At 52.1% G+C, this 27,919-nt stretch overlaps 1 protein-coding gene across 4 annotated transcripts in view; it reads right to left on the bottom strand.

Annotated features, from left to right (window-relative positions):
- The window catches only part of TSPAN9 (tetraspanin 9), a 200,490-nt gene that overhangs the window by 8,752 nt on the left and 163,819 nt on the right, over positions 1-27,919 (bottom strand). The window lies entirely within an intron of this gene.

Below are 27,919 nucleotides of genomic sequence, written 5' to 3'. Positions count from 1 at the left end.
TGCAGGTCCTAGATGCATATGAACGGCTGCAGCTACTCCACTTGTCAGGGAGAGGCCCTAGCATTCAGGAAAGAGTCCGGGGGAAGGGGACACGGTGCTCAGGGAAAGCAATAAGGACTTGTCTCTGGGGGCAGGAGGAGAATCCAGAGTCCAGTTTCTCCGGGCCAGACCTTCCAGTCACTGTGACTTGTTGCCCTGACTAGAAGGGCCACTTGCCCACTGTTCTCAGGAGGCTGAAAAACAAATTTCCCACAGACAGAGAAAGAAAAGGACTTGTTGGGCTGGGTGAGAGGCTGACTGAGGGACTGGCCAATGCGTAGGGCGTAGCAGCCCATCACTGCTTCCACCATCCACCTGTAACCCAGCAACCAGCACCGCCGGCCGGAAAACCCACTCCTCAACAGCACCCCCAGGGCCGCCGACGCCACTCATTTCACCTGGGGAAGCTTTGGTTTCATTGGCTGCAAATCTCCACGTCTGCCTTACTTTCTGCTCGCTATAGCTGACACACTCCTCCCTCCCACAGCTCAGGGGAAGTTTGCTGAGTGTAAGAAGCCAGTCAGTCAGTTAACCACTATATTGAGCACCTGCAGCATGCAGCATCCTGTGCCAGAAGAACTACAATGGCATTAGAGACCTGCCTTCCCTGGGCCTCCACTTGGGCTGGAAGGGAGCCATAAAGAAGCAGCATCTACCCCTGGCAGTATACACTGGTGTCAAATAAACAGGACAGGAGTTCAGAGGACACAGCCATTGTCCTGGTCCAAGATGCCAGTTGGTGGAGATAGTCCCTCCTGGATGGGGTGACTTGGGGCAGGTAGAGGGCAAGAATGTTCCACACAGATGAAAGTGCAGACAGAAGGGCTGGGGAGGCTAGACATGGATCTGATATCTGGCTCCAGCTGGTCCTGGTTGTGCCACCTTGCAAGCTCCTTTTATGCTAAATGAGAATAATAGCACCTACCTCCTGGATTGTTTTGAGAATTTACGTGGAAGCAAGCATAGGAAGAGGGGGGTAGGGGGGCGCAAGTAGCAGGTTCTGGCCTCTGAAGGCATGCACTAAGCAGTCTCTGTGTGCCAGGAGCTGTGCTGTGACCCCCAGGAACCAAACCCAGAGAAGGGGCACAGAGGTACCAGCGAAGACAGGGAGCCCACAAACACAAACTGAGTCCCTTCTTAACAAGTGCCAGGCCCCCTTCGAGTGCTGGGGGAGCCAGTAAACCCCTGGCCCTAGTGAAAAGGGAGCTCCCACAGAGGACGCAGATGTTATACAAGCATCTCATGGAATTCCAGGTGCTTGTATGTGCTGTGAGGGAAAATAAGGATGGGTAAAGAGTTAGGAAGTACCTGGGAACAGAGTGGCCAGGGAAGACCTCTCAGAAAGATGGCACTTGAGTGGGCCCAAATAAAGAGAGGAAGTGAGCCACACAAATGCCTGGGGGAAGGGTATTCTCACAGAGGGAAGAGCAGTGCAAAAGCCCTGAGTGGGGAATGAGCCTGGACAGCCACAGAGCAGCAAGGTGCCCATGTGGCTACAATACAGTGAAGGAGGTGACGAGTAGGCAGGGTGGCAGGGGACCCATGAGACAGGACCTTGCAGGCATCAGGACAGAAAATCTGGGTGCTATTTTACAGGATGGAAAGCCTCTGGAGCTGGAGAGTGACATGATTTGTTTTCAGTAGATCGCTCTGGCTGCTGTTGCGAGAAGAGACCAGTGGAGGGCACAGGGGGAAGCCAGGATAGCAGTCAGGAGGCCACCGCGGTGCTCGGGCTGGTGGCGGTCGCGGCAGGTGGCCATGGAGCACTGGTCAGAAATGGTCCGATTTGAGATATACTCTCAAGGTAGTGTAGACAGGGCTAGCTGGGCTTTAAAGAATGAGTAGGAATTTGATGGATTGGGAAACAGAAGTGGTCCAGAGTGAGCATGACAAAGAAGTTGGGAAATTCCCGCATATTACTAAACCAAAGACTGTTCAAGGAGTACGGGGGCATGGGAGTTAGGTATGCAGAGCAGCTGCCTGGGTCCCCCACATTGTGGAGAGGGGTTCTGTGCTTCCTATACCCTTCAGCAGTCCCAGTTGGAAGTAGGGCAAGGCTCTCAAGGTGTGGGCACACTCAGGCCCAGAGCATCCACCCAAAGGGGGCATCTCTAGCTTTGCCAGGGGAATAACCCCTGCAACCACTAGGTGGCGCTCCAGGCCGGTTCAGAAGCTCTGGGTTTGCCAGCGTGGGGCGCAAACTTTCATCCAACTTGTCACTGACTTTCTTCAATCTGGTCAGTATCTATGCTGCCGTCTCAATTCTTCTTTCATTAATCACACCACGGAAATTCATGACCTTCATGTTGAATATTTATAGCTCTAAAAGCCAGACCCTGGAATGAATAAGAGGAAAACCCGCTGCTGCCAGGTTACTCACTGAAAGTGGAGGAGCCTACTATAGAGAGCTGAACTTGGCCTCCGGGAGCTACAGGATGCCCCACCTGCTGCAGTTGCAGACAGTAGGGTCACCAGGACCCTCCCCAGAAGCCAGTTCTCACTGGGAGTGGGCCTGGCGGGGTCCCCTCTGCCCCTCCATTCTCCATTTCCCTCCCGGGGGGAACTAAGGTGAGCTCAAGGAGCCTCCATCCAGGAAAAGCTTAACTGTTCAGAAGCCCCCAGGAGCTGGTCATTTCTCTGGCTCCACACTGCACATTCTTTGATTTGGCCTGCAAGCCTCCCAAGGACCACCAGCAGCCTCCCTCCAACACCCTGAGAAAAGGAGCTGTGGTCCTGTCCCTGCACCTGCTTCCCTTCTCACTTCCTGTCCGAGGTCCCATCATACCCCAGGCTAGATCCCAGGCGCGATTTGCTGCCTACAGGTGGGGCAACACACCAGCAGCCTGTACCTAAGTCCGGGGATGGGGAGGGGTACCACACACAATGTCTGCTGAGTGAATGAGACCCCTGTCACTCCTCCATATCCTCAGGGGTCTCTGCTGAGATGGACCCTGTGTCCCCATCCCAGATGACCCAAAACCAGAAGAGCCGCCAGGCAGGAAGAAGACACAAACACCAAGCCCTATCTTTACAGATAAGTACACTGAGAGGGGACAGGAGATTGCCAGGACGGGCCCAGAACCTGGTCTCCTGGCGTTTGGTGAAGAGCCCCTTGCACACTCCCACTGCTAGGAGACTGCATGCACGCTAAGCCTAGGCTGTCAGGGGAAAAGCACCGAGACCCCCGCCTTAGCACCCGTCTCATGCCCAGGTCCCAGCCATGCTCCCCTCCCTGCCTCTGGCCTCTGTTTTTCAGCACAGCATACATTGAGCTGACTGGGTCCTTTTTCTAAAATGCCTCTTTCATTATACTGTTCCTCTTTGCGATCTTAAGATTCTTTAGCTCTCTGAGGCCCAATTTCCTTTAAAATGTGCGATTTGAACTAGAGAATTTCTCAGGTCCCTTCCAGCACAGGTTTAGCCAAATCGAGACACAGTGCTCTCATCTCCTAGCCCAGTGATTCTCACCCAGGAGCAATTTTGCTCCCCTGGGGACACCTGACAATATGTAGACCATTCCTGGTTGACACAACTTGGGGAGGGAACTGCTACGGGTGTCCTAGTGAGTGGAGGTCAGGGGTGCCGTTAAACATCCAACAATGCATAGGATTGCCCCCCACCCCCGATAAAGAACTACCCAGCCCCAAATGTTAACAGGGGAGAAACCCTGCCCTAGCCCCACCCCATGCCAGGTGTCCACCACCAAAGGAAGAACGTGTCCCCTTCGAGGGTGGGGCAGTGTCCTGCTTCTGAGGGGGTCCACACAATATGAAAGGAGAAAAGTGCCGGGAAGACTCCATTCAGGGAGCTGGCGAGGGTCCGGGCAGGAGCAAAGAAGTGGCCAATATCTGGAATGTGGCCATGGGCAGGAGGGAGGAGTTGACAGCAGAAAAGGTTTGCTGGGCAGGAGGGCAAGAAGACAGGAAGGCAACGTCCGAAGGCCGAGCAGGGGGCAGGGAGAGGGAGAGGCGGCCATGGGGGAGGGGCGGAGCGGGGAGGGGAGCTGCCTCAGGCAGAGGGTGCCAAGTACAGGAAGGCGGCAAGGTCTGTAGTGGCACAGCCAAAGATCAAGGCCAGAGAGTTTAGCCTTGGTGGCATTCGGGAAAATTCCCTTCCAAAACCAGAGGGTTGTCTCAGCTGAGATGACCGAGCTATAGTCAGCCCCAGGCAGGAAGAGGCTGGGGCGAGGCAGGGTGACTCAGGAGGCCAGGATCCAGCCCACGCCAGCACTGACTGACCCAAGGTCACCAGCTGGGCCTGGTCAGCACCCTCTCCAAGCAGGAGCTGGCCCAGGGACCACCCTGCCCTTGTCCCTTCCCCCCAACACTCAAGGGCATTTCTAAATACTTTCAATTCAGTGCTCCAAATAAATCCACATCAAAACTTGAGAAAAGTTCCTACCCTTGCATTTGCCCATGCCCTGATCTCTGTGAGGGCTCACTGGGATTTGGGTCTGCTCTGTCCATTGCTAAATACCCAGAGCCAGAACAGCGCCCTACCCTTGGCAATGCCCTTGGGTCTCCGTCCTTACAGGAGACTGGGCCCCTTCAGAAGGCTGTCTCTGGTTCTTCCCATCACCCTGGGATGCATCCACCAGGTGCACAGCTCTTAAACTGAGGCCCAGCAGGGCTATGGCCAAGCAGTGAACAAGCACTCCAGACTCACCTCATTCATTAAGCCGATTGTAACTAGCCAATATTCCCATGGCATTTTTCCTCATCTTTCATTCGAACCGTATTGATTTGTAGTTTTAATATATACTCCTGCCATGTATCCTTATATATTTTTCATGCAGGCATTCCATTTCTCTGGGGTAAGGCCCATAATTTCCCCTTCAAACCAAGTTCCCTTCTGAGCTTCTATGTCCACTTACACACTGTTTAGAGCTCAAAGACAGCCACTCCCTGTGTCCCCTCATAACTGCTAACAGCTTCTCTCCCCTGTGTGGGGGTGGCCCTCCCTGGGGGTGACCTCCTGTGCCAGGACTGAACCCAGAGTTGAGCACATCAGGGACCAACCTTCTGTGTGGGCCAATGCCCACCCTCATTAAAACATGAGCACTTCCGGGGCTAGGCTCATGTCTCTGCCACTGTAGGGCCCAGAAGATGCTGCATAAATATTGGATGGATGGACCGATGGATGGGAGGGGTGGGGAGCACCTGAGCAGAATACAGCTGGGGAACAGGACCGGACCCAACACAAAAACCCACCTGTAGAAAGAAGCTCCTCATGCACCTCCTCTTCTCCACTGTTATAGAACCCCAGTGCCCCAAGCTACTCCCAATTTGTCTGCTTGGTACCTCAGTTGCCTAAGTCCCCTGCTTCACTTGCCCCAGCCCCTCTGGAGTCCAGCACACCCTCTGGCTATTTTCACCCCATTGCCTCATGTGTCTCTACAGAGGCCCCAGGCCCAGCCCCTGGCCCCCCATCCAGCTTCATTCCCTCTTTACTTTACAGGAGCTTTTCAAACACTAGGTCTCAGCACTCCCCAACACTCTTTATGAGCCAGAGCCAAGTACAATATTTAATGGCACTTAATAAATTAGTGGATGTGGAAAATAAAAAAGAAAACCAAAGTGACTTAAATTTCACAGCCTGGCATGTGGCTAGTAATGATCCTGCCTGGCCCTGGAGAAGCCAGCCTGCCAAGAACTCCATCACTGGGAGAAGGGACAATAATACATCATGGCCAGGAGAGGGGCTGCTACTTTGCCTTTCAGGTGCCCCTTGGCTCCAAGGGGCCCTTGCAGCTCATTTGCTGTCACAGCTATAAAGGGGGTGGATCACGCTTCTAATTCTGCATGGAGCAAAAGGACAGGACAGAGTCACAAAGATGTCTTTGCCAAAGTCACGCAGCAGGCAGGAGGACCAGAGCACAGAAGGGGAGGCGGCCACTCTGTGTGAGCTGTCCCTGGCCCCACCGAGTCCAGCCCTTCCTTGAGCAGCCCAGGGTCTCAGTGCTCACCACCCCGCAAGATGCTCCATTCCATTTGCATACAACCCTAGTTGCTCAAGAATTCTTCCTTTGTAACTCAAGAATCCACTCTCATGTGAACGTGCCTCAGTCCTCCTTTTGCCTAAGAAGCCCACCCAGGACAAGTGGCAGGCCTTTAAATGTCAGAAGGCTGGTATCTAACATTCCTACCCAAGTCTTCTCCTGGCCTATTAAAGGGCTTTGAGATCTTCCTCTTCCTATGAGTTGCCTCCCACTGCTCACCGCTGTCCCAAACTGAAAGACACAGCCCAACTATGGAGGGACCAGCACAGAGTATAAAGACGCCGCTCTCCCCTCCTACACGCCGAACTCTATACCGCTAGTAACCCAGCCGAAGCCTGCAAGGCCTTGGCTGGCTGCTACAGCACAGTTTTGTTTGTCACATTGAGTTTGTGCGTAATTTGAAGCCAAACAGCATGATTCCTCAATCATTCTTTTTTTGACCCCACACTTTCCCTCAAAGCCTCCCATTGTCTTCACAGCTTCACTTTACAGCCCCCAGTATCACCACCTTGCACAGGTGATAGGGAGATCACACCCGTATTTCTGAACTGAATTTTCCTCCAAATAACTGTTACATAAAGCATTTGCATATCTAAAACCCAGTTCCATTTTGATGACTGCAAAATCAGGTTATTTTCTATCTAAGATGGGTCTAGGGGTGGGCATTTTGACATGACCGAACGGAAGGGATGTTGTGTTGGGAGCTGCGAGTCTTGGAGGTTAATAAAGCTCTTAAAGCCCCTGTTTCCAAGGTCTACTTCTCTCCAGTTTGAACTTTGTACAGACACGGAGAATGTAGTAACCCCTCCCCAATTCACCAGAACACCCCATCTGTTGAGAGTAGATCCTGTTACAATACCTCTTAGAGTCTAAAACTCTAAAAAGTCCATGGAGATGAGAGTCTGTGATGAGGGAGATCCCATCTGAGACTTTGGCAACAGCCCATTGCTCCCCCTCCAGTGGGGTGAGGGCCCTGAGCACGTGGAAATACCCAGTTCCCAACAATCCTGGCCCCAGAAGGCTGCTCAATAGGCCTCGTGTCCTTTGGGCTGGGATGGGGGTGGGCTTTGCTGAAGCACTGCCCACCTGTTTGGGCTTCCTGGCCTGGCCTCCACCTGGTAGGTATCTGCCCTGCCAGGGGCTCACTCCAATCAAGGCATCTGTCGGAGCCGGAGTGACACAGTTCTGGGGCAGGGAGAACCGGAGTCTGTCCCCAGGCTTCAAAGGCTTTGCAAGGCACTGGTGCCAAGATTAGGCCCAGTCCCTAAGGAAGCTGATGCCTAGAGAGTCAGGGGCAAGAACCAGACATGGGGAGGAGAAGCAGGTGTCCGCCTGTGCTCTCCCAACACAGCCCCCTTAAACTCCAGTCTTCCACAGCCATTCCTGTGTCTGGACGAAAGGCTTGCAGAGCAACGGAGCTCACCTCCCCCACCTCCACCTGCACCCCGGTTCCCAGGCCATCTGGACTCCTCAGCTCTGACAGCGGGTCCCAGATCAGCTTTCTCAGGTGCCAGCATCTTGCCCTCTTCTCAAACTGACCCTCAGGCCTACTTGCCCTGTGACAACATGGAAAAGGAGGTAGAGACAGCTCAGAACCCCCCGAAGGTGTCCAAAGTGTGACTGAGGCTGCTGGAAGGAACAAAGCCTGAGGAATGGCCCCCAGAAGGACCACAGAATGAAGTGTAGCTGCATGTCAATGAGCAGGCTGCCTTGTAAAGGAGTGATCGTTCACCAGTCCATAAACATTGATCCATGCCACCACTGCAGCTCCGCCGGGCAGGCCCCGAGCTGTGGCAGGGCTGCCCGTTCTTCCCCGTCAAGTATATTCCAGGCCCAGGTGGGCTGGGAGGGTGGAAGAAGGGACACAGGGAGCACTTGCACCCCAGCGTTCTCTAGCTCAGTCCAGCCCTTCCCACTCCCGCTCCCACTCCGTGCTGGCAACAGGGGGATGGAGGCCCTGACAGGGAGATTCTGTTCAAGGACCTTGGCAGATCACGCACAGTGAGCACACAGCTGTGTTTCATTCCTATTTGGGAACACACAGAAGGGGATGGGCCAAAATATTTAAGGGGCAGGGGAAGGACGGACTTCCCAAGAGAGGGGCTGACAGTCCACTGTCCTGGCCCCATTCTGGAGGTTCTGTTCCCTGAGCTCGTTGGAGGACTGCCCTTTACTGGGAATGTTCAGGGGAGTGACCCTTGGAAGTCTTTTCCCCAAACTTCAGAACTTGTTGATACTCAACAGGAAACAGCTTGGAGTCTCAGGCCAGCCATGCCCTGTTACTGTCAGGCAGGTGCTAGTGTGGGCAGGGGTGCTCATTATGCTGGCCCAATGAGGTAGCGGTGGGGCGTTACAGTTCTACCATTTTTTTCCTCCCTTTTATTCCCCTCAGCCCTGTACCCCCCTCCCACCAGCATTCCTCTCCGTTTGTTCATGTGCATAGGTTGTACAAATAAGTTCTTTGGCTTCTCCATTTCCTATACTATTCTTAACACACACACACACACACACACACACACACACTCCCTTGTTATTTTGTGCCTACCATTTATGCTGCTTATTCCCTGTACCTTTTCCCCCATTTTCCCCTCTCCCCCTCCTCACTGATCTCCATTTCTGTGACTCTGTCCCTGTCCTACTTGTTTGCTTAGTTTGTTTTTGTTTTTAGGTCAGTTGTTGATAGTTGTGAGTTTGTTATCATTTTACTGTTCATAGTTTCTGATTTTCATCTTTTTCTTAAATAAGTCCCTTTAACATTTCATAGAATAAGGGCTTGGTGACGACGAACTCCTTTAACTTGACCTTATCTGGGAAGCACTTTCTTTGCCCTTCCATTCTCAATGATAGCTTTTCTGGATAGATTCATCTTGGATGCAGGTCCTTGCCTTTCATGACTTCGAATACTTCTTTCCAGCTCCCTTTTGCCTGTTAGATTTCTTTTAAGAAATCAGCTGACAGTCTTATGGGAACTCCTTTGTACGTTACTGTCTCCTTTTCTCTTGCTGCTTTTAAGATTCTCTCCTTATCTTTAATCTTGGGTAATGTAATTACAATGTGCCTTGGTGTGTGTTTCCTTGGTCCAACTTCTTTGGGACTCTCTGAGCTTCCTAAACTTCCTGGAAGTCTATTTTCTTTGCCAGATTGGGGAAATTCTCTTTCATTTCTTCAAATAAGTTTTCAATTTCTTGCTATTCCTCTTCTCCTTCTGGCACCCCTATGATTCGGATGTTGGAGCTTTTAAAGTTGTCCCAGAGGTTCCTAAGTCTCTCATTTTTTTTTGAATTCTTGTTTCTTCATTGTGTTCTTATTGAATGTTTATTTCTTCCTTCTGCTCCAAATCATGAATTTGAGTCCTGGTTTCCTTCCCTTCACTGCTGGTTCCCTGTAAATACTTCTTTATTTCACTTTGCATAGCCTTCACTTTTCCCTCTATTTTGCAACCATACTCAACCACTTCTATGAGTATACTGATTACCAGTGTTTTGAACTCTGCATCTGATAGGCTGACTATCCCTTCATCGCTTAGTTGTACTTCTTCCTGGAGTTTGTATCTGTTCTTTCACTTGGGCCATATTTCTTTGTCTCGGTGCACATGTTACATTGTAAGGGGTGGAGCCTTAGGTATTCATCAGAGAGGGGCAACTCACATTGCTCTACTGTGGGGCAGTCTGGATGAATGTTTCCTCTTTAACTCCTTGGTTGTCAGACTTCCATACAGTTCAATTTTCTGGCAGCCCTGGTTGTTTTTTGTTTTTAAATTTGTTGTCCTTCTTTTGGTTGTGCAAGGAGGCAAAGTGTATCTACCTACACCTTTATCCTGGCTGTAAGTCAGGACTCAGAATAGCTTGTCAGGGGGGTTCACAGAAGGGATTTTACAATCACCAGCATATTTTTTTCCTTTCTGCATTTATTTTATTTTGTGCATCCTGGGAGAAAAACATTTCTGACAGCATCAAAGCACAAAAGAATACGTGAAGCCAGGGCTGCTGTGGGAGACAGGGATGGGCTTAAGAGACCAGCCTTCAAGGATCACACTGAAACTGGGGCCCCCTAGGGCCCCCTGAGGAAGCAGGACTGTCAAGAGCCCAGGGATGGTGACGTGCTGTGCGGCTCTGGTGAGACACTTAGCCTTGTTGAGACATTTCTCCACTAGAAGACCAGGGTAGGAAAAGCACCTCCCCAGCACTCAGAAACACCAAGAGGATGAATAAGATTATGCCTGCCGAGCACTTTGTGCTCCTCAATATGAATACCAGACACGGTACTGTGCTATGATTCAAGCTCCTGGGAAAATGCAAGGGAAACAGGACAAGGATACCTTGAATTCACATCACATCGTTCTGGCAAAGAACTCAATCTGTGAGACTATAATTCATCCTACAGAATGAGGAGAGGGCGGGGCCCATTCTCTCTGTTTGAGGAAAGAAGCCCACCCTCCAGGGGGGAAGAAAAGTCACAGAGTGAAAATCATCCGTTGCTGGGTGCTACCCCTCAGCGGAGCTGCCTCTGTTCCACCCATCATATAACGGAGGCCCCTTTAATAAATGAACGAGAGTGATCTTCTATGGATTGAGCTCAGCAAATCACGCTCTATAATTACACATATAGATCCCAGGAAAGATCACAGCTGACAACCAGGTCCACCTCTGGCTGCAGCACAGCCATCCACCTGCACCTCTGCCATAGCCCTTGGACTTGGCCAACACATGACTGGCCTTCTCTCTAGGGAGCCTATGCCCACAGCCCTATTATTTATGGGGCCAAACAGGAGCCGTGTCCACCCATGCCAGGATTTGGCATTTCTGACATGCTTTGTGGGGGACACAGGCCAGTTAAGTTCAGGTCCTTCTGCCAGAGTTGGTCTCAGCACCAACTTAAGTGACACCTGAGATCCCTCCCCACCCTGTGCCAGGCTCTGCCAATTTCTTCATCCTCCTGACAGAACAGGAGACCACAGCCCATCCTCTGCTATTCACCACGTGCCCCACAATTCAGGGCACTCTGCTGAGAGCTGCGCATCCAGTCTCCCCGGATGAACGTGTGCAAGGTCACAGAGCTTATCCATGCAGGAGCAATGCCTTGCTCCGAGACCCCATGATCTGACCTGCCATCTTAACTTTTTGATGCTGTGCTTCTGGGGACAGTAAAGCACTAGCACTTGGGAGCACCAGCCACATGCCAGCTCAGTTCTGAGCACTTTGCCTCTTCTGCCTCATTTAATCCTCTCAACCCAATGAGAGGGTTAGGGACAGATTATTTTTGTCCTCCCTGTTTTACAGATGAGAGAAAAAGGCACAGAGAGGTTTAGTGGTGAAGGAGCAGAGGACACCTGACTGCAGAAACCCTGCTCTGACCTCCCGTGTCCCACTGCACAGACCTGGGTTGTCCCGAATAGGCCAGAGAGGTGTCACTTAGACACACCCTCGCCCGGGGAAAAGAAGGCTCGCCACGGTGGGATGCACGTACAGGAGCCCAGATGGCTCCTTGTAGACCAGGAGGGCAGGAGAGGAAAGCCAGGACAGTGGTGACATGGCAGTGGTGATGGGGACGATGGTGGTGACAACAATGGGGATAATACTGACGATGCTGCTGGCATTTATTGAGGCCATACCACATTCCAGGAACTGTGTCATCCCATTTCCATGAAAACCACACAAGATAGTTACTATTATTGACCCTACTTTGCAAAAAGGAAAACTAATGGATCAAAGGTTAAGTATGTGGTCTAAACTCACACATGGACTAAGCAGACCTGGGATTGTAATCCAATTTGCTGTGACTGTAAGCGCTCTGTGCCGTTTGCGTGCAGGCCTAAGAAAAGCCCCAAACATCATTTTATTAAACATTTTTTCAACAACTATCTAATCTAAATTGAGGGAAGCAGAAGTGGGTGCCCAAGAGTGTAGGAAGCAAGCACAGCCCCAGCTGGGAGTTGCGGGGCAGGCTGTGGACCTCAGGTGTCTGGCTGGGCGGTGACAGCAGGAAGGGCAGTGTTGGGGAGCAGAGAAGGTGAGCAAGGATGGGGAGCGAGTGGACAGGAAGACATGTCCTGAGGGGCGCCTGTTCGCAGGGGGAGGGTGTGTGTCCAGGGTGTTGGGGAGAAGGCGGCCAAGGTACTCTGCCTACTTTGCAGATTTGTCCATAATTGTGAAAACTGTTGGCTATTCCTCTGCAAGATGAAGCAAGAAGGAACAAAATAAATTAATCTGGAGATCAAAGGACCTTGCTTTTGCACCTATATTTCCACAAAAGAGGAGAGCTTGTGTGCATAATCACAACACTGTGCCGTTCATTTCCTGGAGAGTACTTTCATGTACAGCATCTCAGCACACAGTCCCAAGAGACCCATGAGGAGTTGTTATCCCATTTTACAGGTGAGGACGTTGCAGCTCCCAGGAGCAGAGTCCTCATCTCCTACATGCCTGTGAGAAGCAGGGACACCAGGCATATTTGCATCCAACCCACCAGGAAAGAGAGCCTCAAAGGAACTCATAGAAGCAACTCGAAGACTTCTCACTTTTCAGAAAAGAACGACAAGAGAAGCCTGACTGAAAACCTGCTCATCAGACCCTTCAGCAGGTTCCTCGGAGGTGCCTGCCCCGAGCTGGTTCCATGGTGCCATGCTGGCACACAGGAGCGAAAGATGGGGTCCCTACTCTGGGATACCCAAGCCAGCTGGACCAACAATCCTAGGCCAAAAAAGCAGCCACAACACAGAAAAGCACACGAGGCAGTGCTGAATGTGTGAGTCAGGGAAGGCTGGCCACGATTCTGGTCGTGGAACTAGGTAGATCAGGTTCAAGTTTTTGGTTCCCTCAATTACCAGCCAGGGGAATCTTGGAAAACAATTTCTCAAGGGCTGGTTTTTTAAATGGGGGATTAATGGTACCTACAACATAGAGCTGTAATCAGGATTAAATGAGATTCATGAAAATAAACTTCCTAGCATGGCACCCTGTAGCTATAAATGGGAGTCATTATTAGTATTTATGGCCTGCAGTCCTCATTCACCCAGATTGCTGAGAGCCCGCAGAGCAGAGCACCTGTAAACCCAGGGCCAGCATTGGAGAGGGCCCCACGCAGGCTGGGGTCCAGCTGTTCCCAGGTCCCAGCCCCCGCCCCCTCTCCTGCAGTGGCCGCGCGGCACGCATCCACCCAGACATGCTTTACCCACTCTTCGTCCTCCCATTCCCCAGCCACCCATCTCCGGGAGGCAGCTTGCTTTCCCGATTTGCGAGCCTGCTTTCTTTTGGCAGGGAGCTGCTGCCGTCTGTGCTCTGGACCAGAAAACAAGTTTTCATCAATAAATTAAGATAAGCGGAAAGCCAGCTTAAAAGGAGGCTGGCTGCGGCGAGCAGGCAGGTGGGTGAGAAGTCACTCTGTGACCCAGAAGGGACCACAGTGAATCCAAAGGAAGACTGGCGCTCACAGACTTCTCCCCCTGGACCCCAAGGGTCCCACTGGACCTGTACTTCTCAGAGCGGGGGGGTCGGGGGGAGCTCAGGTCCCCATGCCTCCTTCAGGTCCCCCTCCATCCTTGGGGCGAGTTAGCAAGTGTCAGTCACAGGTAAAGTCAGGTCTCAGCAATGCTCTGAGCCAAAATAATGATCCCAATCACTGTGTTAGATGGGCTAAATCTCAGACGCTTGCCTGCCCAATCGCTAAGCCTAGCGAGCAGCCTCTGAACAGAAAATCATTCTCACAGAGCTTCTCTACTCGTCACTGTGAGCCTCCAAATGCACCTTCCACGTCTCTGCCTCCATGTCTTGCTCACAGCATCTTCCCCAGCCCACAGAGCTTTCCTCTTTTCGCCTTTCTCAATCCAACCCAGAGCTCCAAGGCCCAGCTGACAACCCACCCCCTCCTCCAGGTTGGATGACCCCGCCCTGACTCCCACCTAACACTCTACAGTGGCTCTATCTGACTACTCATCAGCCACAGAAGTTCTCCCGCCTAGCCAGGTCTGACCTTTGCTGGTGTGTATCCAGCCTATACACAGCTACAAAGGGCAGGCACCTCCCTCTACCCCTCTCTTTGCATTTCCCTGGCATCAGGCTCAGTTGGGGACACGGAGAGGCCCATGTTTATCAACAGCCAGGTATCGACTAAGCGAGCCCAAGTGGAGGGGGATGTGGGGACACTGAAGCAGGCAAGTTTCAGCTCAGCCACAGGCGTGCCTCCCCAGCCTGGAGCAATGGTACACAACCTCCTCCAGTCCCTGATGCTCATAAACAGGACAGAGCATATGGCAGGAGAAGGGCCATCTGTCCATCCACCACCACACACAGAGAGGTGTGCAGCTCTGCATATGTCTGAGTTAATGGACAGAGAGGCGCAATGAACCCCAAACAGTCCAGCACACCGGCCACATGCTGCTGACGGCCGGGAATCTTGGGCGAGTCAACTTCATTCTTCTGAGCTTCAGTTCCCTCACCTATAAAACAAGCCCTTTCAGCCCCAAGATCCTAGAATTTCACTCTTGCTCAGGTCTCACCCTGGCCGTGTAAGATAGGTAAGATGACCGCGACTGGTCCACTTTACATGAAGGTCTTGAGGCTGCATGATCCTCCCACGAGCTGCAAGGCTGGGACCCACCCCCTGCTGTGCTAAGAGTGGTCCCTCTTCTCTCAGGGAAGGGAAAGCGCCAGGCCCTGAGTTGGGCCTGAGAAGTGCTGTGTGATTTACCCTCACCCTCTCTTGTGTGGTGACATCCCCCCCAAGTAAGGAAATGGAGACTTGCTCAGGGTCCCACAGCCAAGCGCCCCATCTGATGCCAATTCAGCACCCTGACTTGGGAACCGATCATTAAATAGACCAAGAGAGGGAGCAGATGGCAAAGTTTCAGGCCACGAAACATTAATCAAGACTGCTAATTATATCCCAACCTGGATATAAATCAGCATCGATTACTTCTGAGTTCGGGCGCTTCCCATATGTGGAAGGAGCAGAGTAATGTGAGGCCTTTGATCAAGTCCAGATACCAGTGGCCTCCCCTCCTCTCCTCCCACTACACTCCTGCACCACACACACACACACGTGTGCATACACACACACGCACCGCATGTGTGCACGCATGTGCGCACATACGGAGAAGCACTCCCTCCACCAAAACCTGGAGGAGAAAATGATGCCATTTTATAAAGGGCAAACAGGAGGAAATAACCTATATGTTAAATTGTGAACTGGCAGGAGGAGCTGAGAACAAAGTTCAATGAACGGAACAGAAACATATTGACAATAGCAAAAAGAAACAATTACTATGCATTTTCATAGGAGATTCTGAGGAATAAATTTGCTCTTGCTTTTGCTTATTCAACAGAAAAAGAAAAAAAGAAGAGCAGTAGCCAGGGAGGGTGAGGACACAGCAGAATGCAGACGCTTGCACTTTGCGGCTCATCATTTCCCTTAAGCTCTCGAAAGAGTGGGAGATCCAGGCTGACACAGGGGTCAGAAGGATGCTACCTCCACAAAACAGATGCCTTCAAATTAACAGGGAGAGGTGCTGCTCCCATCCACTTGGCAGCTTTACATCTCTGGAAGTAGACACTACTAATGAAAGAGAGAGAGAAGAAAAGATTTTACTTGGAGATGGAACCTTTAAGGTTCATGCCTCCAGCTGCTCTGGGAAGCGAGAGCTCTGGGAAGCTAGAGAGAGTATGGCTTCATTTCAGGAAAACCCTCTATTGCAAAAGCAAACCTCCAAGACAGTCCCACAGATTCTGCCTCTTCTGCAGAAAGTGGGTCACCGAGGCTCAGTCAGTGTCGGAACCACGGCTGTGCGAAGGGCTATAATCCCATGTAAGAGGTTTCAACAGTCTTGCAAAGCAACATATCATCAGTGTATGAGCATGACATTGTGAACACTGGAGACACGGGGTTCAGGTGGGGCTCTGCCGCGTGCACCAGGTGCGCCCGGATGGTGGTCAGTTCATCATGGAGGTGCCCACACTCTGTCTCTGCTCACAAAATGCTTGAGACCCTTTGCTTGCACTAAAAGTATTTCTTTTCCATACTGTCATATGCACTCTGAAATAAAGTCATCCAGATCTGTCCAGTCTCCCGAAATGTGCTTCTCTACATGTCCCCTCACAGGGACCTGTTCCTCCATTTATTCTTCCGTCCAGGAGTCAAAGCGTGGCTCTGTGGCCAGCGGTGAGGAGTGAGGCTCGGGAGTAAAGGCCTGGGTTCTGAATCCCAGCTCCACCCCTTACGAAACCGAGCCTTGGGCCAGATGACCTCTGCGACGCTGACTCCTCGCCTGTAAAATGGGGATAATAATGCTGTCTCCCCAAAATACATGTAGTACTTACCTGACAAGGTTGTTGTGAGGATTCAATAGGATAAAACTTCCAAAGCTCTTTGAACAAGAACCCAGCCTGGCATCATAAATGTTCACTACCACCATCGCCGCCGTGACCCTTCTGCGCCTCATCCATCCCAAACCCTTCAGCCACCTCCATGCAAATCTCCTGCATCCACCTCATCCTCTCCACTCCCACCGTGCAGTTCTTGGCCTTCTCTCTTTGGCCTGAACACTGGGAAGCATCCCCATTGGTCACCCCGTGTCCTCGCTGTCACCGCCACAGTCCAGATGCTCTCCTGGAGCACACGATGCCTCCTCTTCCAGGCGTGGAGGGCTCCTGCTGCCCACAGGATGTTGCTGGAGTCCCTTCAGCATGGTGTTCATCTGAGACCCACAGACTCATCTGTTCATTACCATCATTCTGCTAGGACCGACAATCCAGGACACTCGGCCCTCTGTGAGGCACCCCACACCTTCAGCTGGTATGCGTCTCCTCTGGCTCTTCTCCCACCAGCCATGCCCTCCCCTTCACCCCCTACCACCCAGAAATGCCTACCCTCCCCACAAAGGTCTGACTGCGACCCTCCCTTCCTTCCACCTCAGTGCACCAGAAGCACCTGCCACTTTCCTCGTAGCACCTAACACCTCTTGCCCTACGGGTGTTCATTCTTTGTTGGTTTTGCTGAAGTCGCTCTCCCTTTCATCTCCTACAGTGCCTCACACAGAGTAGGCTCTCAGGAGGTATCTTTCAAGTTGAACTGTGTTTGACACAGGCAAGCTCCCAGCAGCATGGGACTAAGGTGGTACAACTTGTTCTGTGCAGTACCCAACTGGTGCTCTGCAGAAAAGGGTACCTCCACGTACACTGTCAAGGACCATAGGGTCAAGCAAACCCCGCTTCCATGGGTACCATCTGTATCCAAATTCCTCACTGGCACAGAAATGTGGTCATGTCAAATGCAGCTAGTCACCGTCCCAACACCAAGGCACGCGGTCACAGGGACTGCCTTTGTGCTGTGTGGCTCACTCATGCCATCATCTTGCTTTCTTTCCATAGCTGTGATTATGCCAAGGACTGCGTGCAGGAGCGCGGGGACCTTGCAGGCCCCCAGAGTGCTCCGAGGGACTGCTCCCCCTCTCAGCACCTCAGCACACGAGGGCAGCCCTTTCTCTGGGCTCTGACTTATGCATCTACTTGCCTTTTTCAAAAAAACAATTTTTGTTAATCCTCACCCAAGGACAAATTTTTTTTAAGGTGGTTTTAGAGAGAGAGGAAGGGGGGAGGCAGAGAGAGGAAAGGTGGGGACCTTGCCACCTGCACCAGGTGCACCAGGATGGTAGTCAGTTCATCATGGAGGTGCCCACACCGCCTCTCAGCTCACAAAACGCCTGAGACCCTTTGATTGCATTAAAAGTATTTCTTTTCCACGGTGTTACATGCACTCTGAAATAATGTCATCTCAGAGAGAAAGAGAGAATCATCGATGTGAAAGCCACCTTTCATGACTTACATGTCAGCCACCTCATCTCAGGATCTCACCTAAGGGATAAGAGGCAGTGAAGGGGTTGCGGTGGAGTTGCCAGAGGGCTCCGGGAGCGTGCAGTGCTATGCAGCGGAGGCTGGGAACACACTGGCACGTGCGTTCGGACTCTGCCAGACCTCTCCTGAGAGTCACCGAGGGAAGCCTGCCCCCGACCAGCCGTCATTCTCCACCATGGCTTGGGAGAAGATCCCAGGAGCAGGCACCGGGCTGTGGAGGACTGGGGGGCACAACACGGTGTTTTTCAACACTGCGTGGGTCCGAGGGTTGCCCTGAGCTCCTTGCAGCCTTAGTGGGTGGGGGAAGAGGGAGGATAAGAACTAACTTGCCAAACATCTCATTCTCAAATGCCAGATATCAGCTCAAAACCCAGGGGAGGGGTTGAGACTCCCTCTGCCCTTAGTCACCCCCTGAAGGACACGACAAGCTACACTGCCTAAGCCGGGAACGGTCACTGAGGTCTCTCTCCCTCTGGGCTTCTAGGGTCTACTTCTCCTTCCCATCCCACAGGAGAAGACACCAGGGAGACCGCGAGCCCCCGAGTATCTCCTTCACTGGGGAGGACACATCCAGGGCCCACAGCACATGGACACAAAATGAATCTTGTCAAAGCTCTCCCTTCCTGTACCCCCAAAGCCTGGGGGCTGGAACACCAGGGTGCAAGTTCAGCCCAAGGCACAGTCAAGCTGCCCCTGCAGATGGCTCAGCTCTCAACCAGCCTTTGAGACCCTGTACTTGCCGACACCTCCCCAGCTTCTCTCTCCTCCCTGGGCCCTCAATTATTCCTTCTCAAATGGCCTTTCCCCCGCCATTCCCATGCTCGGAAGCTGCGCTGGTTCCCTTCTGCCCACAGGAGGAGTCCAAACCCTCAGCCTGAAAGTCAAGGTCCCCGGGACATGAGCTGGCCACAGGCCCACCCCACAGCACCCCCGTGAAGTCACTTCACTCCCGCAGAAGGGGGAGCCTGTTCCATCATCACCAAGCACCCCCTCGCTTGTGCCAAGCCTATGCCTGGAAGACCCTTCTTTTCCTGCCTCCTTCAGAGGTATCTTCTCAGATGAAGAACATTAAAAAAAAAAAAAAAGGAGTAAAATCCAATCCTCTCCATTTCTGGGCACCTGCAGCGTAAGTCCTCTGTGCAAAGTCTCCTGACCGGTCACACTTGGTGGTCAAAAGAAGCTGCTGCAGCAGGTAAAAAGTGCACATGGATGGGGCAGACAACAGGCTGGCTCCGGAAACCCTACTGAGATGCCAGCAAGAGGGGAGACGGGAGGCAGGAAGCAGGAGCAGAGGGGCCTGGCTTTTAACGAGAGAGCTCGTTGGGGATAATTTACTCCCACAGTGTCTCAGCAGGTTTCAGCTAGTTGAGTTTATAATGGAACAAGCAGTCACTGTTGTTCTTGGATGCCACGGCTCCAGGACGGGGAGTCTGCTACAGAGAAACAGCAGCCATAAAGCAGAGGACAGACCATGGGGGAGGTGACACTCTGCGGACACCAGGTTTTACGGTCCTGGAAAGAGGAGCTTCCAAGAAACCCAACACTGTGGACTATGAATCACCGTGGGAAGCAGTGCGGAGCCCCTGCTCAGGGAAGGAGGGGTCAGACCTAGGGGAGAACGCCCGGCCAGAACGCCACCAGCAAGCTCCTCTCACACGGCTGGCAGCAAGGAACCACCCACCACTGCCTCAGAGACCCCAGGAGCAAGCAGGGCTAAAAACCTACCCTTACTCTGAAAAATGGGTGGGACACTGGAGTGGGAGCAAGAAACCCCCAAATCCAGTGAACTGCAGGGGAAGACTCTCTGCTTTTACTTACAAGGGTCACTGGGACCGTGGAGGGGCAGGGTCTCCTAACTCTGACCGCAGAGAGACGGGAGCCCGACCTTCAATGCTGCCTGCTTGGCACCTTTCACCCAACTCACCCCTGGTTCCCGAGGCCTAAGCTACTTCCCAAGAAGAAGTCGTGTCTCTCCTCATTAACTAAAGGGCCGTCCCAGAACAGTCCTCCCTGTGGGGCAGCCTTGTTGGCGAGAGGGCCACCCAGCAGAGCCCAGTTTGTACTTCAGGAACCAAGAGAGCGAACGGACCCTCTGGAAGTCCAGCCCATGATGGCTGCAGCTCTGTTTCAGGCAATGTGGGGTAGTCACGACTTTGGGGTTCTTCTGTGGTCCCCCTAGAAGAGTTAACCTGGCCACAAAGTCAAGATCAGGGGCGCCACTAGGGAGCTTATCTGACCTCCTGAAGGGATTAGCACGCGGCTCAAGAAATGCCAATCAGCCAACAGGGCTGAATTTAACCTCGGCTATCCCTCCCAACCCTCGCCAGGGCACTCTCAAAATCGACAATTACGCTAGAGGCAGCTCGGCTGCGGCCCGTCATCAGCTATTTATAACCCGTTCGCCATCTAGGGGGAACCAGACACCTCCCATCACGGTGAGGTGCTGAGCGCCAAGTCCGTGGCCTTGCCCTCAGGGACTCCTTCACGCTGGGCTGCTCCTGCTAGGACCCTTGCAGGAGCACCTTCCCCGGTTCCCAGTGGCCCTGCCCCGTCATCTCTGAGGGACAAAGCACCACAGTCAGCGCCGTCTTACGTCTCCTGGGCAGCTCCTTGTGAAGACCCCAGGCCTTCCGTCAGATACAGCTCAACTCCTCTGGCCTCTCCTACCGGCTCACCGATGGGCCTCGCACCTGGTGGTCGCAGCCCTCCAGCTGCTGGCTCCCTCCGCTGCTCTCGTCCCTCTTTCTCATTCTCTCATCATTCTCCTGGCTCCCAACAACCCAACAAACTGAAGGAAAGGGAAAAGCGACAAAAGGGGTAGGAGTGGGGGCACTTGTGTAAACGAGCCTTGAATGAGGAACAGGTCTAGTCCTGGATGCAGGTCTCCCCACCTTCTGTAAAAGATGTGGGTGAATGAATAGTAAATTGTGGTCTATCCAAACAGTGGAATATTGTTTAGCATTGAATAGAAACGAGCTATCGAGCCATGAAAAGACATGCATAGTAACCTTAAATGCATATTACTAAGTGAGAGAAGCTAATCTGAAAACACTACATACTGTAGGATTCCAATCACTGACATTCTGGAAAAGGCAAGATTACGGAGACAGTAAAAAGATCAGTGGTGGCCCAGGATTGAAGGAGATGAAGAGGCAGAGCACAGAGAACTCTTAGGGCAGTGAGAACACTCTGTACAATACTGTAATGGTAGATACGTGGCATTACACATGTGTCCAAACCCACAGAATACACACCAAGAATGAACCCTAGGGAAGACCATGGACTTTTGGTCATGATGTGTCAATGTAGGTTCATTCTTGGTGAAAAATGTTAGCATTCTGGTGAGTGATGTTGATAAAATAGGGGAGGCTGTGCATGTGTGGGAGCAAGGGGAGATATGGGAAATCTCTGTACTCCCTCTTAATTTTGTTGTAAACTGAAAACTGTTCTTAAAAAATAAAAGTACCTTAAAAAAATAAGAGGTGGGTGAGCAGCTAACAGCTCTGCCTTCAAGGATGTAACTGGCAAGAGGAAGACTGTCCTTCAACTCAAGCTGACTAAAGATGCCCATACCTCAGATGTGCTAAGGGGGTGGGTGTCCGGCTCTGCTCCCACACAGCCTGCACCGCTGCTAACCCTCATCTCTGAACCAGCGAGAGTGCCGACTTCCCAACACTGCCATATCCTTAAGAGATCATTGATTTGCTTGCACTAAGACTTCATTTAAAGCATGTTTAAAAGCATATAAAAGATACTTTATTCTAAGGGTATCCTAAAGGGAAAGGTTCTCTGACTCCCGGGTTATGGGCTAGATACCCCAACAAGTTCTTTCTGAAAGCCAGGCATTCTTCTACCACCAAAAAGGGGGAATCCCATTGGTGATTCTATAAAACTAAAGCAGGCCTCCTGCTGTCCTCCCCATACCAGTGTTCAGAGGCCATATCCCTTTAGGGTGGCACAGGGACAAGCTCACAAATATGGTGGCAAAGGGCTGAGTGGGGAGAAAGTGCTAGAGAAAAGTTTAATAATAGAGCTGGGTTGGGCACAGCCCGTTTCCTTTTTCAGTTGCCCTGACCGGCTGCTCCCATTACGCGATGTGGCTGTGGGCAGGGAGAGTCAGCTGCTGTGGAGACTCAAACCCAGGTCAGCCCAGGGGCCACGTCTCCTCAGGCCACCTCTGTGAAGGGTCCACATGCCGCAGTCAGATGAGGCCCATGCACAAACTCACTGGGCTCACCTAACGCAGCCTCTCTATAAAAAGCCCGGAGCTGGCCGGGAAGGCAGAGCCAGGCCGGAAGCCCCAAGGTTGACTGTCCCGCACCCATTGGCCTTCCAGCCCAGCCATGTGCCTTGCCCTCATTGTCTCTCTTGACTGTAGCGTGCTATTTTGGGCTCTGGGGGACAAAGGGGAGCTGACGACTGCAGCATGAAGCCCACATGGTGGGCAGGTTGGCGTCAGAGCAGCTCTCCTGGCGACAGGGCAGCTGCTGCCCTCTCTCCAGCCTCTCGCCTCTCCCCTGGAAACCAGCAAATACAATGATCTCAACAGTCAACACACGTGTGTATGGAGCATCCACCTGTGCAGTGGTTACAGACCGCAGAGAAAAATGTTCACATGAAAATATGTGTACATGCTTGTCACCATTAATGGGCCATTCATGGAAACTAACTTGCAATCAATATTAAAGGACAGGACTGGGGAAAGGCATGCTTGAAAGCATAGCATCTGGCAATTCACAGTTCATCTGTGACTCATTTTTCATACCTGTTAAGTGGGTTTAGTAATAGTACCTCCTTCAGTTAAAATAAATTAATGTACAAAAAGTACTTAAAACAGTATCTAGTAAATGCTCTAGTGGTACCGGAAACTGTCATTGCTATTGCCATCAGCAGCAGCAGCAGCAATATCAGGATACACAAGACAGACCCCGAGTCCTTCACATTAGCTCTTTTTGGTGGAGAAATGTGTTGAGCCTTTGGTGGAACCCCAGCACAGGCTGGTTTAGAAGGCATCTGCAAGCCTGACCCAGGGGAAGGGCAGAGCCAAGCCTGAGTGGCCAATTCTCTGTGGACCTGGAGACTGTTCTCCCCCGCTTCTCTTCACCAATAAGATGAGAAGACCCCTCTCACATTCAGGCCTTCAATGTGGGGATGTGGGGAGGGAAGAGGGGAGGGCACCTAAGCACTGAAAAGATAGAGAAAAGAAGCTTGAGTCCTGAAGGCCAGTCTCTGGTCCAAGGAAAGCAAGGCAGGGCCTGACCGAGGCTCCCGCCGAGCCTGGACTTCAAAGATCACTAGCACTGCTACCAACCAGCGAACGAGGCCTGTGCACTAGGCCTCAGGCTGGGTGCTTTAGGTGAATTATTCCATTTACTCTCACACCGGTCTGAGGAAGCAGGCTCTATTATCCAAGCCCCATCGGTAGGGCCAGGATGAGTTCCCAGCTCTTTCTGACTCCTTAACCCTCCACTCCCCTGATGGACGTCAGAATCACCTGGGGTGTCGGACGCTGCAGATGCCCATGCCCCGCCCTGAACCTTCTGTGTGTCAGGATCTCCAGAACGGCAAGCACCCCTCTGCCCAGCCAGGAGTAGGCTCTACTGGGCTGAGACACGGCAGACAGAAATAGCCCCAGGGACATGCTCCCGCTAGAGCCCTGCCATGTTGTGGCCCCTCCCGACTCCTCCTCGGGAACGAACACCCTGTCGCCACTACCACCAGCATCCCATTCCTCCTACAGGGGTCCTGGGGGCAGTGACCAGATTCCAACCCCCACCTGGTCCTCTGTGAGCCTTTACTAGCAACTATTTTCCTCCTCAGTTGATCCTGAGGCTGATTGGTGGCCTGTCCTCTCTGGGCTTCAGCATCACTGCAGGTACACTCTGTCTGTGATGCCATTCTGTGAATTCTACACGGGCTATGAAAGTCACGGCAGTGGCTGTTGCAGTAGCCAAGCTCATAAAGCACTTATCTGTGGCAGGTCCCCATTCTTTAGACCATTACCTCACTGCATCCCCACTGCAACCTGGGAGGTGGGTATCATTATCATCCTCCTTCACAGATGAGAAACCGAGGCGCAAAGAGATTAAGGAACGTGCCCAGTGAGAGGTCTGGCAAGTCAGATCCAGAATCCAAGATCTTAAACACCAGGCTGTATTGAATGATTATTATTACTTTACTCACTGAGCTAGCAGGCAGCATCGTAAGTAACTGAACAGCTTTCACTGCCTATTCCTATCATTTTATTTATTTGTTTGTTTGTTTGTTTGTTTATGGAGCTTGTGGCTGATCAGAATAGGCTGCATCTGGTGGGGAGACTGACTTTAGCAAATAAAGCAGGACGACGCGGGCTCAGGAGACGTCCCAGGCATGTTGAGAACCATTCTCCGAGCCCCGGGAGCACTCTGAGAGGCAGGGCAGCCCATGTGAGCTCCCATTTTCCAGGTGGGGGGAATAAACAGGGTTGTCAAGCATCTGGCTTACACGACAATCAGAGCAACGCAGGGGAAAAGCGGGGCAAACTGGTCTCCCAACACCAGTTCAGGGCCCACCACGGAACTGTGCAAACCCTCTTGTAGACTGCTCGAAAATAGCCCCGTCACCCACCCCCTGTCCCCTCCCCCCAAGACAGGTGTCCACTGGCCCACGGAGGGAAAAAGTGACAAGCCCAGCAGCGCCACATGGCCCTGCAAGAGAAGGGTCCTCCGCTCAGCCTGAGAGGCACCTCTCTCGGCTCCCTTCAGTTTAAAATAGGCCATGAGGATGCCTGCCAAGACCCAATGCTCTTGGCAAACAGGGTTATACAGGGAGGGGCAAAAGTAGGTTTACAGATGTGAGCACACGAAATACAGAGTTTATTCTTGTATTATTATTTATTAATTATTGTATTTTCCATAACAACTGTAAACTTACTTTTGCCCCACCCTATATTTCTGGCTACACACCATGAAACACTGAGCTGGGGAAGGCTTCCCAAACCAACAGCTGACTCCCAGCCGTGATGACAAGACGATCCTGAAAGAGTCGGCCCAGGGCCCAGCTAGCGCCCAGCTAGCGGCAAGCTCCCTGCATGAGTACAGTAGGGGGGGATCTGGGAGCATGCCCGCTGCTATATAAGGGCATGGGCTGGGGGGAGCCCAGGGGGCTGGGATTTCTTCCTGGCCCCAGCAAGAACTCACACTCGAGCAGGCATGTGCGCACACCTGCCGCGGATGAACATTCCTGCATGCCATTCCCTGGCCTGGAATGGGCTTCCCCATCTCACTGCCATCACCGTACCCTCCAAGCTCCGCTCCAGTCTCACCTGCTCCAGGAAGCCTTGCCAGAGGCCCCACCTCTTTCCAGCCACACAGGCACCACAGGGTGTGAAAACCACGTTGCCCATAGGAATGGGTGTGGGAACTGGAGATGCAGGTTTTAAATACGAGAAGGACTGACATGGTTCACAGTGTCCAGACCTATTCTATGAGACTCAGGAGGACAGCATGGCGTGCCCCAGAGTTAGGACCTACAAGGTGAACAATGATTCCTTAGCACCACTCGCCCAGAGACCCAGGACAGACCAACACGGTAGCGGCCACTGGAGTCTGGACAGAAAACCCCATGGCCGCCTGCAGGAACCTCCGCTTTGGGGCAGGGGCTGCCCCAGTTGCTTCCTGCTCTGTGTTTCCACATTATGTAGAAACTCTCCAAGAGCAGGGTCCTCTTTCCAGGTCAGTTGTCCCAACTCAGAGCCCAGCGGGCACTCAAGCATAGCACTGTGTGGCTGTCCAGTTCCCAGGCGCAGCCAGCTGGTGCTAATGGTCGAAGTGGGAGGCCTCGGGCAGCCCCGAGGGGGAGATGCTGAGAACCCACAGTTCTCTGTCCTTTGCAACAAAAGACTCTCCCACATATACACCTAGAGACTGATTAAAAGGTGAACAGTGGTTATCTCTGACTGACAGAGATGTACTCTTTACTTCTCTATTCTTGTCAATATTCTCCAATGACCACATATGAATTTTATTATCAGAAATAAACTTTCTAGAAAGAACCACTTCCTTCTCCCCTCTCAGATACCACCATCATTCGTCAAGATCAGCCCCTCAGCAACCTCCTCCTTCCCCTTCCCCTCCCCCCGGTACAGTTCCACACACCAGAGCAGAGTGGTACAAAACAAGTGGATTTCATTTCTAGATCAGCTCGTTGCTGAGAAAGTAACAGTATTTGATTCCCCTATTTTTCAGGTGCAGGACATCTTTGTGACAGCATGTGGTACCCGGGAGCTGCACACTGAATGTTATTTCCCCTCTCATGGTCCTGGAAATGGTCTCTGCCATTGCTCTTCATGTGGACAAGGCTCCTAACCACTCCTAAGACAGCCTTCGATTTTTAACACGCCTGCTGCCTCTTTAAGGAACCTATGATGGTTCCTCAGTAGAATGGGCTATAAGACAGAGCTGTGCAAGGGGAGACAGGCTCCATCAGGAGACATGGGGAAGAGGTGGGGTGGAGGCACAAGCCTGCGCAGAGAGCAAACAGAGGGGGCAGGAGCAACTGGCCTGTGGTCACTCCTTTCTCTTCACTCCTGGCTGGGCCCAACCCCTCCTTTGCCAATTCTGTACAATGCTAATCAAAATGCATCCTTCAGGGGGTACTCACTCCTTTTTTGTTGTATTTTAAAGTCACAAACTAGAAAAGGTTCTTACTTCTAGACACCCCTCATTGATTTCTAAGTTGTGCGTGGGTGATACCCTCAAGCCCTGCCTGTGTAGCACTCACTTGTTTATTATAACTGATCTGCTGTAACTTTCCTCTGTAACTGAACCACTGTAAACTAGTGTCAACGACTGCTATGACCTGCTATTCATGAAACTCGCGTGCTGTGGTGGGAGTGCAGACGTACGGAGGGTGGGGACTTTGGTGTGGGGACTAGGTTAAGTGGGTGACAGCTGGGAGTTTGGACTCATTGGTGAAATAATTTTTTTAAAGGAACCTAACAATCGGGGGATCCTTTAGAACTCTGATTGAGATGGATGGTACTAGTTCATGCCCATATCACTGTGAAAACTCCCAAAACACGGGGGGCCAGGGGGAGAAAGAATGATGAGGAAGAAAGAGGACAAGAACGGAAGAAAGGCCAAAATGCGATGAAAGAGTATGTGAAACAGAGCACGGTGCCATCTCCACATGCCACCCTGTCGGCTTCATTCTACCTTCAGCCCTCGCCAGCTCTGAACCTCGTCTTCAGGGCAGGTCAATGTGCCCATCATGGCCATTACCCTGGCTGTCCTGGGCCTGGTAACCTACGATCTGCACAGAAGCCTAAGAGCCAAGCTCTGCATACCTCCAGTGCTCCGTCATAGCACCAGGAAAGGGCTCTCATGTCACAGACACAACGCCTGAGCCAGCTAACCTGGGATGGGCCATATTTGTGGCTGCAGCTAAGCTGACCTCAGCATGCATAGCTGGACCTGGGGGTGGGAGCAGAGGCAGGGCTTCTCGTGGTGCATCCGTGCAATGCGAGGTTTTCCTGTGTGTGTCAGCTATGGCAGAGCCAGGGGAGGAGGGATAGTGGCCCTGCCCTAGAGCACCCCGGCTCTAACAGGGGGACCCCCTCTCACACAGCAAACATACTAAACACACAAGAGGCAAGTGAGAAAGTGAGACATAAGGGGAGATGCCTAAAAAGCTGTGAACTCCTCATTCTGGAAAGGCAAAGCTGAAGGGGGTATTAGATCAAAGTTTGTAACATCATGAAGGACAATGACAGGGCCAACACAAACCTACCTGACACATCCCGAAATAGAACCTCGGGCATCCCTTGAAGCTTGAAAGAAATTATCTGAGGACAAATAAAAGGCAGTTCAGCTTTACACAATGGGCAGAGGCCAGGGGCTATCTACCAGGCAGGTGGCATGGGATAAAAACACAGCTAAGATCAAGAAAGCTCGGGTAAATGATGGATGACAGAACCACGTGGACCATTGAAGGAAGTAAGGACAGCAGGGCACTCATGACCTTCCCAGACAGCCACTCCTGCGGCAAACCCTGAGAGACA

Source organism: Pteronotus mesoamericanus, unplaced genomic scaffold (assembly GCF_021234165.1).
Source record: "Pteronotus mesoamericanus isolate MK-2021 breed Mesoamerican mustached bat unplaced genomic scaffold, CSHL_Meso_final contig_41, whole genome shotgun sequence".
NCBI classification, from domain to species: Eukaryota; Metazoa; Chordata; class Mammalia; order Chiroptera; family Mormoopidae; genus Pteronotus; species Pteronotus mesoamericanus.
Note: the sequence above shows the minus strand (reverse complement) of the source record. Positions and strands in the feature narration are given on the sequence as shown.